The following is a 13,951-nucleotide window of genomic DNA, read 5'->3' as shown; positions in this document are numbered from 1 at the left end:
ATTCTGCTAAAGAACAAAATAAATGAACACACAAAACAAAAAGATTCATATATATAAAGACAAACTGATGGTTGCCAGATGAGAGGGGTGTGGGGAGCTGGGTGAAAAAGGTGAAGGGATTAAGAAGTACAAATTGGTAGTTACAAAGTAGTCATGGGGATGTAACACACAGCATAGGAAATATAGTGAATAATATTGTAATAACTATGTATAGTGCCAAGTGGGTACTAGACTTATCGGGGGGATCACTTTGTAAATTATATAAATGTCTAACTGCTATGCTGTACACCTGAAACTAGTATAAAATAATATTAACTGTCAACTGTAATTAAACAATTTTTAAAATGCATTAATTTTTTTTTCAAAATCCCCTTCCTTCCTTCCTCCCCCTCCCCTTTATTGGGGAACAGTGTGTACTTCCAGGACTTTTTCCAAGTCAAGTTGTTGTCCTTTCAGTCTTAGTTGTGGAGGGTGCGGCTCACCTCCAGGTCCAGTCGCCATTGTTAGTTGCAGGGGGCGCAGCCCACCATCCCTTGCGGGAGTCGAGGAGTCCAAACGCCAACCTTGTGGTTGAGAGCCCGTGCTCCAACCAACTGAGCCGTCTGGCACTGGCCTATGTGGGAATTGAACCGGCAGCCTTCAGTGTTAGGAGCACGGAACTCCAACCGCCTGAGCCACCGGGCCAGCCCCCTTCCTTCCTTTTTTCATTCTTTCCTGTGTGCCTGCCTGCCTGCATTTCCTTCCTTATTCATACAAATATTTTTGAGTTTATTTGCCATCATTCTAAAAAAGCAACACCCTCAGCCCCACTATAGTTCTGAGCTTATTTCTTTGTTTTCCACCTTCCTCAGAAGTTTATTCTAACTGCTCCCATTTCCTCCATTCCTGTTAAATCCCTTAGCCTCTGCAATTGGAAGTCAATCCTCATCAATTTCTAAAGCTGCTTCCTTCAAGGTCACAAAAGGCTTCTTAATTATACGTCTAACAAAGCTTTCTTAGTTCTCATCATCCTAGACTTAAAGAAGTGTGATCAGCAAAGACCACTGAGCAGAGAAGAATGGGCTAGTAACTCGGTTGTTTAAATGCATTACTAACCTGCTTTTTTGATTTGTTTGTTTTCTTTTGTCTTTTCAGTATTTTTCTTCCCCATAGAGGCTAAGACTTTGCAATACTGAATAGTGTTGCACAATCAGGGGCACACATAAGCAGCAGCTCCTAGATTTTGATTCAGTAGTTCTGGGGTGAAAACAGGATAAGTGTTTTCAACATGTTCTCCACATAATTCTGCTTTGTCCCGAATGTTGGGATCAACTGCTGGAGAATTAGCTGTTTGCATTTCTTTCTAAGATGTACTATAAAATATGATGATTTGGTCTCTATCTTTTATTTGAGGAACATGCTTTCTTACCTGCATGTTTTCATATTTGCAGGGTTTTTTTAAATCTAGAGATATACTATTTAATCTTACCCATGCAGCTTTAAATCTGTTGGAATTATGGCTCTGAAAAAGACAATGAAAAAATTATAGATATTTACCTTATGAAGTCAGAAGTTTAAAATAGTAAATAGGGAAAGTATAAATAGGACTCTCCTTATAAATTTATGGGATCATATTACCATTGATATTTTTGAATTATAAATTATGATATTTTAAGAATTGCTATATAAAATGAAGCATATTGTAATTTATCCTTGATGGCTAAGAATGAGGTCTTTTATGTCTTTTTAGCGTATAAAATGTACCTCTTACTTTTATACATGCCAAATTTTAAAAACGCTCCAGAATTATTTTGCCCTATTTTAATTAATGTAACTAATCTAATTCTTCAACCTAAATCAAAGTGGCCATTGAAACATATCACACACCATTTACTGGAGAAAATTTAAAATCTATACAACAGCCCCAAATAATAATTTTCCTAGTTAAATAAAAGTGTTTTAAAATGAATTACTAGTATGGATCAAGAATATTTTAGCTAATTTTAGAAAGTGTACCTTAGGGTACTTATTATCCTTCTATGAAAACTTGTAGCGTTATAGCCCTTAAAATCAAGACTACCATTTATTTTGCCTTCTTTTTGCAAAAAAAAGATGGTTTCAAAAAATAATGTTGTATTATTGAACTATATAGCTTATGTTTTCTAGGACCAAAGAACTATTATCATTTTAACTGATTTATTAGGTGAACTTTTGTAATTTCCAATATTTTAGGAGCTAGGTCAGTGTGGAGACAAAATAACAATGGGTCTCCAGCCCCAGATTTCCATCGAATCAGACAATAGAGATGAATTAACTATGAAACAGATACTCACAAATACTTGTTATTTAGCTGAGAATATGAAAGAATGATTACTTGATTGGAATTACTTGGAAAACTAAGGCCTTGAAATACCTGCAGTTGAGGAGAAAAACAGATTTTTTTTTTGTTTTTTTTTTTTGGTTTTCTGGGTATTTGGCTTAGTTTTGTGTAGGCAATCAGGAATATATGTGAAAAATGTGTCTACAAAAATCTCATGCCTATTCAGCATTTCTACCCTCACAAACCAAGGGTCACATATATGGTGACCAACTCATCTCAGCTTACCTGAAGCTGTGCCACTTTTAAAGTTGAAAGATCCATGTTCTGCAATTCTCCCTCAATTTCAGGCAAGCCAGGATGGTCTGTCACCCTACATTTTTGTTGGCTCTCAAAAGAAAGCAGAACCTAATTCTTCTGACTCGCCTCCTCGTGGACTCATTCATTTATTGAGGATTTCAATAAGTATTTACCAAGGGGCTACTGTGTACCATTGTCTGTACTAGCTGCTAAAGAGACAGTGGTAATTAAGACATCACTTCGGTCTTTAAGGAAGTTACAATGTAGCGGAGGATATGGACATTAAACAAATATAGTAACATTATCAAAGGGGAAGATTAAAATTATATAGGAGAGTTTAATTATGAGTCAGGATTCTGGAGATTCTAAGAAGGGCTTCTCTGTAAATATGAGTGGATGAAGGGGCAAGGTGGAGGACAGAAAATGAAGCTGGAGAGGTGGGCAGAGGCTGGGCAATATAGGACATATAAGTTATGGTAAAGAGTTTGGATTTCATTACAAGAGCAATGGAAAGCCAGATATTTCTTTCGTGAGAATAGTTCACCATTAAAAAATTTGGTGTCTGTTATTCTACCCTTAAGAAGAGAGCCAGATGAATGGTAAGGACAAACATTTCTAGGTTCCTAGCTACACCTAACTGAAGTGGATCCAGCCCTTCTTTTGTCAGACCAAGTAAGCTACAACACACTGAGATCCATTGGGAATCAGTGAAGCTATTCCTAAGTGTGTCAGATCACACACACACACACACACACACACACACACACACACACACAATCACCCAGAGGAATGGGCTGCCTTGCTGCCTTCTATTTCTGTCAGTATCTTCAAATTCTGTTGTCCTAGTCAATTTATTTTTTCAATTCTTTTTTTAAGGAGGACGCAGCTCACAGTGGGCCATGTGGGGATCGAACCGACAACCTTGGTGCTATCAGCACCACACTCTAACCAACTGAGCTAACCGGCCACCCGTAGTCAATTTATTTTAACTAGCATCTGAGAATGGAACCTCTGTGGTAAAGGAGGCATGGAGTTCACTTGAAAGGCTACTAGCTAAAACAATCTTATGTTTTTTTCTGCAAGTAGGCTTTCCATCTGGGAGAAATACAGAATATACTTCTCATCTGTCACCCACTGGCCCCTATGTGGAGATAAATAGCTGCCTTTCTTGCTGGGTTTTGTTTAACTGCTAATCCTCTTAAAGGAATCTCGTATCGATGGTAGGATAGTGTGTTTAAATGACTCTGAGCAACAAAATTGGGTCAGCCTTTTCCTTGTATTAGTCTGGATCGCTGAATTAAACTGACTGATAATATAAGCAGTTAAAAGGTTACTGAATTTTGAAATGCCGGTACTATAGAGACAAAGCATCTAAATACTTTTCAAAGTTTTCAACTTTATTCAGAACTTGGTATCACAGGCATAGCCTACATGTAGCCACCCAAGCCTTTGCAGTTATTTTCACGGTCCATATCAATATCTATAGTCATATTAATCCAACAGTGAGGCCCACTGATCCCGCACGTGGGTGGAATGTTTCGCTTGGCCTCACCATATTCTGGTTATTTTGAACACATACAAATAGCCTGCGGAACAATCGGTGGTATTAATACCAGATTTATCAAATCATTAGTCAAACTTGTCATGAACCATAATGACAGAAGAACAACAGAAGTTGCTTTTAGGGAGGGCTCCAAGAAGTATGTAACCCCTTTTACATTTTTGGTGGATATGCTAAACATTTTAGCCATCAAGTCTATCCATCTTTCATAACTCCCAGATGCTTTCTCAAAAAAAAAAAAAAAAGACATTATAATTTTCCACGTAAACCTGTTTCCACATAAACATTGATAGCAGGAAGCTATCAATGTTGATTTAATTTTTTCCTCTGCTTCAATGGCTTCCTGATAGTGAAAAAAAGAAATACGGGAGTGCATGCATTTTATTTTTTTGTTTCTTATTATTAGTTTCAGATGTAGAAAACAACATAGTGATTAGACATATACGCATCTCACAAAGTGATAACCCCAATTAGTCTACTATCCATCTGACAATGTACATAGCTATTACAATACCACTGACTACATTCCCTATGCTGTACTTTACATCCTGTGACCATATATATATATATCCAAAAAATGTATACACATCTTAAGAAAGGAAAACTGTATTAAAATTGTAATACTCAATATATACCGATAACAAAAGATGGATACAAGTCACGTGTGACTTCTGCAATTACAAGAGGTGCTCAAAGTGGTTACCATCTGTGTCCAGACACTTCTGATTACAGTGAACTACTGCGTGAGCCACGTTGACAAAAGTGTCAACTTGTATACATTTTTTTGGCACCCTTGATATATAAATTACAGTTGACATTCAATATTATTTTATATTAGTTTCAGGTGTACAGTGCCATGGTTAGGCATTTATATAATTTAAGAAGTTATCCCTCTGGTAAATCTAGTATCCATCTGACACCATGTAGAGTTCTTACCACATTATCGCCTACATCCCCCATACTGTATTTCACATCCCCATGACTGTTCTGTGACTACCAATTTGTACTTCTTAATCCCTTCACCCATTCCCCCAACCTGCCTCCCATATAGCAACCGTCAGTTTTTTTCTCTGTATCTATGAGCCTGTTTCTGTTTTGTTTGTTTGTTTATTCTGTTCCTTAGATTCTACATATAAGTGAGATAATATGGTACTTGTCTTTCTCTGTCTTCCTTATTTCACTTAGCATAATACCTTCCAGTTTCGTCCATGTTGTCACAAATGGTAACATTTCATTCTTTTTATGGCAGAGTAATGTTCCATTGTATAAACGTACCACGATATCTCTCTCCAGTTGTCTATTGATGGGCATTTCGGTTGTTTCGATAGTTTGGCTTTTGTAAATAGTGCTCCAGTGAACATAGGGGTGCATACTAGTATATATTTTTCTAATTAGTGTTTTGGAATTCTTTGCATAAATACCCAGAAGTAGAATTGCTGGGTCATAAGGTAGTCCTATTTTTAATCTATTGAGGAACCTCCATATTGTTTTCCATATTGGCTGCACCAATTTGCATCCTTGCCAACACTTGGTTGTTGATTTATTGATGATAGCCATTCTGACAGGAGTGAGGTGATATCTCATTGTGGTCTTTATTTGCATTTCTCTGATAATTAGTGACGTTGAGCATCTTTTCATGTCTATTGGCCACCTGTATGTCCTCTTTGGAGAAATGTCTATTCAGGACCTCAGTCCATTTTTTAATTGGATGTTGTTTCGGTGTTGAGTTCTATGAGTTGTTTATAAATTTTGGATGTTAACCCCTTATCAGATATATCATTGGCAAATATCTTCTCCCATTCAGTAGGATGTCTTTTCATTTTGTTGATGGTTTTCTTTGCTGTGCAGAAACTTTTTAATTTGATGTAGTCCTATTTGTTTATTCTTTCTTTTGTTTCCCTTGCTTAAGGAGATATATCAGTAAAAATATTATTAAAGGTAGTGTCTGAGAGTTTACTTCCTATATTTTCTTCTAGAATTTTTATGGTTTGGGGTCCTACATTTAAGTCTTTAATCCATTTTAAATTTATTCTTGTATATGGCATAAGAAGGGGATCAAGTTTATTTTTTTTTAATATATCTGTCCAGTTTTGCCAACATCATTTATTGGATAGACTGTCTTTAACCCCAATGAAATTCTTGCTTCCATTGTCATAGATTAAATGAACATATAGACGTGAATTTTTTACTGCGCTCTCTGTTCTGTTCCATTGATCTATGTGTCTGTTTTTATGCCAATACCATGCTATTTTGGTTACAGTGGCCTTATAGTATAGTTTAATATTACATAGCGCAATACCTTCAGCTTTGTTCTTCTTTCTCAGAATTTCTGTGGCTATTTGGGGTCTTTTATGGTTTCATACAAATTTTAAGATTATTTGTTCTAGTTCTGTAAAAAATGCCATTGGGGTTTTGATAGGGATTGCATTGAATCTATAAATTGCTTAGTATGAACATTTTAGCTATATTAATTCTTTCTATCCATGAGTATGGTATATGTTTCCATTTATTTGTATCTTCTTCAATTTCTTTATTCAATGTCATGATTTTCTGAGTACAGGTCTTTTACTTCCTTGTTTAAATTTATTCCTAAGAATTTTTTTAATGCAATTTTAAATGGAATTGTTTTCTTATTTTCTCTCTCTGATAGTTTGTTATTGGTGTATAAAAATGCAACTGATTTCTGAACATTAACTTCGTATCCTGCTACTTCACTAAATTCATTTATCAGTTCTAAAACTTTTTTGGTGAAATCCTTGGGCTTATCTGTCTATCTATCTGTCTATCTATCTATCTATCTATCTATCTATCTATCTATCTATCTATCTATCTATCATCTATCTATTTATATACCATGTTTCCCCAAAAGTAAGACCTAGCCAGATCATCAGCTCTAATGCATCTTTTGGAGCAAACATTAATGTAAGACCCAGTTTTATTTTAATATAATATAAGACTGGGTGTTATATAATGTAATATGTATAATATAATATAATATAATATAATATAATATAATACTGGGTCCTATATTAATTTTTGCTACAAAAGACGCATTAGAGCTGATGGTCTGGCTAGGTCTTATTTTTGGGGAAACACAGTAGTATCATGTCATCTGCAAGTAATGACAGTTTTACTTCTTCTTTCCTGATTGGATGCATTTTATTTCTTTTTATTGTCTGATCGCTGTGTCTAGAACTTTCAGTACTATGTTGTATAAAAGTGGTGAAAGTGGGCATCCTTGTCTTGTTCCTAATCTTGAGAATGCTTTAGCTTTTCCCCATTGAGTATGATATTTGCTGTGGTTTGTCATATATGGCCTTTATTATGTTGAATATGTTCCTTTTATTCCCACATTCTTGAGAGTTTTTATCATAAACAGATGCTGGACTTTGTCAAACACTTTTTTGCATCAATTGATATGATCATATGATTTTTATTTTGTTTATGTAGCATATCAGGTTAATTAACTTGTGGATATTGAACCAACTTGAATACTACGAATGAGTCGAATCCCACTTGTTCGTGGTGTATGATTTTGTTTTTAATATATTGCCAAATTTGGTTTGCTAATATTTTATTGAGGATTTTTGCATCTATGTTCATTAGCAATATTGGCCTATAGTTTTCTTTTTTTGTAATGTCTTTCTCTGATTTTGGAATCAGCATAATTGTGGCCTTGTAAAATGAGCTTGGGAGTCTTGCCTCCTGTTGAATTTTTTGGAATAGTTTGAGAAGAATAGGTGTTTTTGTTTGTTTGTTTTTGAATGTTTGGTAGAATTCACCTGTGAAGCCATCTGGTCCAGGACTTTTGTTTGTTGGGAGCTTGTTGATTCCTGGTTCAATTTTATTAATAATAATGTGTTGGCTCACATTTTCAGTTTCTTTTTATTTGACCTTGGAAGATTACATGCTTCTAGGAATTTATCCATTTCTTCCAGGTTTTCCAATTTGTTGGCATATAGTTGCTTGTAGCATTTTCTTAAAACTTTTTGTATTTCTGTGGTGTCCACTGTCACTCTCTTCTTTCATTTCTGATTTTATTAATTTGGTATTCTTTTTTTCTTGATGAGTCTGATTAAAAGATTATCAATTTTGTTTATCTTTCAAATAAGCTAGCCTTGGTTTCATTAATGTCTTGTTTTTTGTGTTTTTTTAGTCTCTATTTATTTCTGCTCTGATCTTTATTATTTCCTTCCTTGTACTCACTTCGGGCTTTGTTTGATGTTCTTTTTCCAGTTCTTTAGGTGTACAGTTAGACTGTTTTAGATTTTTCTTGTTTCTTTAGGTAGGTCTCCATTGCTATTAATTTCCTTCTTCGGACTCCTTTCGCTCTGTCCTCTATATTTTGGGTCGTTGTATTTTAATTTTCGTTTGTCTCAAGATATCTTTTGAGTTCTTCCTTGATTTCATTATTTAGTACCATGTTTTCCCGAAAATAAGACCTAAGAGCAAAATAAGCCCTAGCATAATTTTTCAGGATGATATCCCCTGAACATAAGCTCTAATGCATCTTTTGGAGCAAAAATTAATATAAGACCCGGTCTTGTTTTCAGGGAAACATGATAACATGTTATTTAGCTTCCATGTGTTTGTGTGATTTTCAGTTTCTTTCTTGTAATTGATTTCTAGTTTCATACCATTGTGGTCAGAGGAGACACTTGATATGATTTCAGTCTTTTTAAATTTATTGAGACTTGTTGTGTGGCCTAACTGTGGTCTATCTTAGAAAGTGTTCCATGTGTGCTTAAAAAGAATGTATATTCTGCTGCTTTGAGGTGAAGTGCTTTAAAAATATCAATTCAATCTATCTGGTCTAATGTGTCTTTGAAGGCCACTGTTTCTGTGTTTTTTTATGTCTGGAAGGTCTGTCCATTGGTTTTCGTAGAATGTTAAAGTCCCTTACTATGATTCTGTTACTGTTGATCTCTGCCCTTTTTTGGTCAATATTTGTTTTATATATTTAGGTGCTCCTATGTTGGGTGCATCAATGTTTACTAGGGTTATGTCCTCTTGTTGGATTGATTTTTTTATTTACTATGTAATGTCTTTCTTTGTCTTTTATTATAGTCTTTGTTTTAAAGTCTATTTTGTCTGATATAAGTATTGCTATCCAAGCTTTTTTTGTTGTTTCCACTTGCATGAAATATCTTTTCCATCACTTTGCTTTCAGTTTGTGTGTATCTTTTGATCTGAGTTGAGTCTCTTGTAGACAGCATACGCATGGGTCTTGTTTTCTTATCCATTCAACTACCTTATGTCTCATGATTAGAGAATTTAATCCATTTACATTTAAAGTGGTTGTTGATAGGTACATAGTCATTGCCATTTTATTATTTATATTTTTTAACTTTGTTTCTTTGTTTTCTCTTTTCTTCTGCTGAAAGGAGTTCTTTTAACATTTCTTGTAATACTGGCTTGGTGATAATAAATTCCTTTAGCTTTTTCTTGTCTGGGAAGCTTTTTATCTCTCTTTCAATTTTCAATGATAGCTTTGCTGGGTAGTCTTGGTTGTAGTCCCTTGTTTTCCATCACTTTGTATATTTCCCACCAATACTTTCTGGCCTGCAAAGTTACTGTTGAGAAATCCGCTGACAATCTTATGGGAGCTCCCTTGTAAGTAACTAGTTGTCTTTCTCTTGCTGCTTTTAGGATTCTCTCTTTGTCTTTACCCTTTGCCATTTTAATTATGATGTGTCTTGGTGTAGGTCTGTTTGGGTTCATTTTGTTTGGAACTCTCTGTACTTCCTGGCCTTGTATGTCTATTTCCTTCACCAGGATAGGGAAGTTTTAAGTCATTATTTCTTCAAATAAGTTCTCGATCCCTTGCTCCCTCTTCTCCTTCTGGTACTCCTATGATGCAGATATTGTTACACTTGATGTTGTACCAAAGGTCCCTTAAGCTATGTTCATTTTTTTAAAGTTTTTTTTTTTTTTTCTCTTCGGATTGGGTGTTTTCTGCTACCTTGTCTTTTAAATCTCTGATTCATGTAATCTATTTCATGTAATTTGTTGTTGATTCCTTCTAGTGTATTCTACATTTCTGTTATTGTATTCTGTACTTCTGACTGGTTCTTTTTTAATGGCTTTTATATCCTGCTTAATGCTTACAATTTCTTTGTTGAAATTCTCACTAAATTACTTAAGCACTCTTATAACCAGTGTTTTAAACTCTGTCTCTGGTAGGTTGGTTGCCTCCATTTCATTTAGGTTTTTCTCTGGAGGTTTCTCCTGTTTTTTTATTTGGGACACATTTCTTTGTTTCCTCATTCTGGATGCCTCTCTGTGTTTTTTTTTCTATGTACTATGTAGATCTCCTATGTCTCTCAGTCTCTGCTGGGTGGCCTTATGTAGTATGTGTCCTGTGTGGTCCAATGGTGCAATCTCCCTGATCTCCTATATGTGAGTTCCAGGATTATCCCTGTGTGTGTTGTATTTATTCTCCTGTTATAGTTGAGCCTGGATTGCTTTTGGCCTGCCAGTGCTTTGGATTGACTCCCAGGCTGACTGACTGTGAGGGCTGACTATACCCATGGTGTGTGAGCTGTTGTGTGGAAACGGACCCCTCCAAGTAGGGTTTGCCCCACAGGCTTTTGTGTCTTTTGAGTCCACCCTTTGGGTGTGCTGCTTGTGGGGCTAACCAGGTAGTGCTCTGGTGTGGTCTGAAGCTGGTCTCTGGGTGTGTTGTATCTGGTGTCTCTTTGGAGAGGATTCCTTGCAAGCCTATTTCAGCCTTGCTTGTTACTGGTTCTGGGGCTACCTGGTAGGAGCTACACAGCTATATGTGGTTGGTTGCTGCCTGTGGTGGACCTGTAGGCATGTGGGGATGGCCTCACAGAGAACTGAGGCTGGCTGAAACCAGTATTCATCCTATGGTAGCTTAGCAAAATCCCCAGGGCCCCCATGTCTGATGCCACTTGCTGGCTGTCCATAAAGCTCAGTCAATGAAAGAGTCACTTTGGGTAGCCAGTGCCAGGCTGGTTGACCCAGTGTTGAGAGTGTTCCTGGCAATGTAGCCCTAGGTGGGAGGGACGGGTTTCCAGGGAGTTATAGTGTGTAGGCGGTGGTTTTTACAAAGTTAATGCAGTTTTGGTTCTTGCATTTGTGTCAGGCTTGCAACTACTTTTTGCAAAAACGCCCTGAGAACATCAGGGCCAGCCACTGCTTGCCTCAGGCACACAGGTTTTCAAGAGCAACTGAAAAGGGGCTACGGTGAAGGTTGTGGCTTACTGTTTACCACCAAATGTTGCCCGGTCTACTGCAGGCCCTCCAGTGCTGCAAAAGGGTTCTGTAGCTCATGGTGTGGGGCTGCCACTCAGCAGGCCAGACTTCCCCCACTCCTGCAACACCAGCTGTTTGGAGTGGGGACCCAGGGCATCACCATGGTGGTGTGCATGTGCAGATTTTACCAGACCAATGTGGTCTCAGATTTGGCCCTTTGGGAGAGGGTTCAATATAGAAAAGATGGTGTCCTCCTGTAGGCTACATATGAGGCAGGCTCCACATAGGGTCAATGATTGGTCCTCCCCAGCCCTCACCACAAAGCCACAGAACTCAGTCTTTCTCTATGTCTCTGGTACCTCTCGAGATGATACCCCTCTACCAGAGACCAGGCGAGTGTTTGCAAGTGAGTCAGTCTGCATGCAGTCCCCTAAGAGGGCATTTGGGTTTCCAGCCACCTCCCATCTCACCAGGATGGACAGATAGAGTCCTCACTGATCTTTACTGTCAGATATTGTGGGAATTCCTCTTCCCAGCACAAGACCCCAGGACTGGGAATCTGGCATGAGGCTTCATCCTTTGGGGGGACCTCTGCCAAGGAGGTATCCTTCCAGTGTTCAATCACTATCTGTGGGTTTGGGGTCAGCCCATTTCTTGTCTCCACCCTTCCTACACTCTTGATATGGCCTCTTCCCCAGTTATAGGAGTTCTGTTCGTGTAGTTTTCAGATGATTCTTGAGATTGATTGTTCTATAATTTATGTGTAGTTTTGGTGTGATCATGGGAGGTAGCAGGCATAGTGTTTACCTAACCTGACATTTTGGACCTTCTCCTATTCTTTGGTGAATAAACCAATTCCCTGAAAAACACACACTACCACAACTAACCCAATATCAAATATGTAATTTGCATATCCTTATAACAATAATAGAAATTTATTTTTTAATTAAAAAAAGGTAAATCTCCAGGCCCAAAGTGTTTCCCTGGAGAATTGTACCAGATATTTAGGAGAAGAAGAATTAACACCAATTCTACTCAATCTCTTCTAGAAAATAGAAAATGAGGAAACATTTCACAGTTCATTGTATGAAGCTCGTATTATGATAATACAAAAACTAGACAAAGACTGCCAAAACAACAGATGGATATTTCTCATGAATTAGGTATAAAAATCCTTAACAAAATATTAGCATATAAAATTTAACAATACATAAAAAGGATTATACACTATGACCAACCAGAGTTTCTTCCAGGGATGCAAGGCTGGTTCGATATGTGAAAATCAATCAGTGTAATTCTCCATATTAACAAGCTTAAGAAAAAAAATTATATATCAATCGATTCAGAAGCATTTGACAAAATTTGACACACATTCATGAAAAAAACGCTCATAAAACTCGGAATAGATGGAACTTCCCTGATTTGATAAAAATTATCTACAGAAAACCTACAGTTAGCTTCCATTGTTCTCCGTGGTGCCTTTCCCCCTAAGATTGGGAACAAGGCACAAATGTCCACTTTAACCACTTTTATTGAACAAATTGTTTTTAAGTGGCAATATCATTTAAAATTTCTAGTATATGGAAAAGAAAGTATCCTGGTAATTTAAAAAAAATATGTCTTCACTCAAAAGATCTCTATATTAAAGATGAAAAACAAATCAATAGAAATTAAAGTTGCATATTACGTTTTTTTTTTTCTTTATTGAAACAAAGATCCACCAAACTCTGAATCTCTGAAGTTGGCTTGCCAGCACAATTTAAAATCTTTCTAAGCATTTTTGTCAGTCATATATGCCCAAGAATAAAAAACAAAAGTGGACTTTTATCTGTTTTTTAACTTATACTCTACAGAGAGGAAGTGAATAATTTCTTTGTTAAGCATTTCCTATTGGAATAGTCCAGGGAGACATATGCTTGGTTTGATCTCGAGTTTGATTTCAATTATTCATTCTTTTAAAGAGTTCTATATTATCGTTTATACCTTTGAAGAGAGTGATTCTTCCATCTAGTTGTCAACTCTTAGATTTGGAAAGAGGATACAGAAAACTAGGAGAGCTACTCTCTAAGTGATACCCTTGGTTAGCATATTTTATTTGATCTTTAGTGTTTTATAATAATTTAGATTTTATAGCAAAGTAGTCAACAGAAATTGGTAATGGAAAATACTCTAGTATCCATGTGTTCTTGCTAAAAGATAAACTTCTAGTTTAAATGCATATGTTAGTCCTCAAAATATGCTCTCAGCTCGAACTATATACATACCGGGGTGCCAAAAAAAACACCATATACATAATTTAAGAGATGTTATCTATGTATTACTTTTCAAAGTTGAATTGAATTGTGGTAGCAATGTGTAGTATGACATTCACTCAAAAGATGGCATTAATGAAATGAATGCTAGTGTTACCATGTGACAGGCAGGACAAAGAAAATCGTGAAGTATAGTTGTCATTCGAGGAGGGTAAGACGGGACAGCTTACCTCGATGAGAATTTGCCAAGACAATGGATAGGACGAAGAGGTGTGGTTGAGTTTCCTCCACATTCTCCTGACTTAACACCACCTGATTTCTACC

This window comes from Rhinolophus sinicus, chromosome 18, assembly GCF_057876585.1.
Source record: "Rhinolophus sinicus isolate RSI-liver-muscle chromosome 18, RSI-T2T, whole genome shotgun sequence".
Classification (NCBI taxonomy): domain Eukaryota; kingdom Metazoa; phylum Chordata; class Mammalia; order Chiroptera; family Rhinolophidae; genus Rhinolophus; species Rhinolophus sinicus.
This window is presented reverse-complemented; position numbering follows the sequence as displayed.